This window comes from Solea senegalensis, unplaced genomic scaffold (assembly GCF_019176455.1).
Source record: "Solea senegalensis isolate Sse05_10M unplaced genomic scaffold, IFAPA_SoseM_1 scf7180000014173, whole genome shotgun sequence".
In the NCBI taxonomy this organism is placed as follows: Eukaryota; Metazoa; Chordata; class Actinopteri; order Pleuronectiformes; family Soleidae; genus Solea; species Solea senegalensis.
Window position 1 is genome coordinate 1 of NW_025320982.1, and position 1,364 is coordinate 1,364.

Sequence of the window (1,364 nt, forward strand, 5' to 3'; positions counted from 1 at the left end):
AAGCTGGGTCAACAAACACTCTACAACACAAATGCTTCACATTACTTTCCAAAAAAAATATTTGATTCAAAGGGCGTGTATGTGTTTGAACTTACGTCTTAGCGCTGGCCTCTAGAAACAGCAAACCTAATCAACAGCAGAAAGCAAATATCAGAACCAGTCAGTCTGAAAACCTGCTTTAATTTAACTGCATAACATTTCAAGAGCTTCCCGCTCACACACTCACCGTTCTCCTCAGCGAACTGCTTGGCCTCCTCATATGTCACGTCTCTCTGAGACTCCAGATCAGCCTTATTACCAATTAGAATGATCACCTGAAATTCAACAATCATTTATTAAAATCTATAATGCAGGAAAAGTAGAAGTCTGATTTTAAACTGAGCAGAGGGATTTCATGAAGCAAAAGGTTGTTATCAGCTGTCTTTGATAATTGACAGATGAACATTTTACATTGTAAATGGATTCACTTTAGCTTCAGGTGTTCAATAAAATATGAATCCCCATAATTCAACATGTACGACCTGGTCATAAAACATTGCTCATTGCTTAAAAACATTGCTTAATGTTTGCCTTTTTAATACATCATATGACGTATAAAAAAGGCAAATATTAAGTAAAATACTTCAAATACAATACAGGATTTTCATTATTTTGTCAGTCTCCATACTTGCTGTGTAAATACTGACTGTGTTTGGGTTGGTCAGGTTCCTGGCATCTGTCAACCAGCTGCTTAGGTGATTGTAGGTACTTCTCCTATTCAAAAAGAACATGAGGCGTTATTATTTAACAAATAGCGCACATATAAATTAGCTATTTAAGGTACCGCAATAATGCCACATTACTGCAAATTGGTTTTAACAGCACTAATAACACATGTTCTCTGATTACAATTTTCTCATGATGATTAAAAACCAAACAACTGTTGGATATTATGACACTGCACTGTATGTTACATTTAGTTACCATTTGTGTGCATTCACTGCACTTCACCACAGTAGTATAGTATTCATTATATAGGGTAGTCATTTGATATTTTTAATAGAGTTGGTTTGTAATTGTGTTTATTGTGCATTTGTATGCTGCCAAATTTACACCAAAACAATAAAATGTACAGCTTTTTTAGATAAAAATTAAATTAAAAAAATAACTAGTACCGCGCGCGGTGAATGAACGGGTGAGAGCGCGAGGCTCGAACGGCTCGGTGGATTGTTGTATCCACTTGAAACTTAGTATGTGGGACCCCAGACCCTTCCTCAACATGTCCGTAAAAGATCACCTCCCTACAGGAAGTGGAACGCCCGAAACAGGAAGTAAAGTCTTACACTGTCCGATTGACACAAAACTAGATATGTGAGTTACGGGAC

At 36.7% G+C, this 1,364-nt stretch overlaps 1 long non-coding RNA gene across 1 annotated transcript; it reads right to left on the reverse strand.

Moving 5' to 3' along the window:
• Window positions 1–64: 64 nt before the first annotated feature.
• On the reverse strand, window positions 65–1,033 carry LOC122760914. Its single transcript, XR_006358500.1, has 3 exons — window positions 687–1,033; window positions 227–314; window positions 65–126 (listed from the first exon to the last, which is right to left on the reverse strand). It is a non-coding gene; the product is annotated as an uncharacterized LOC122760914 (long non-coding RNA).
• Between the last annotated feature and the right edge of the window lie 331 nt (window positions 1,034–1,364).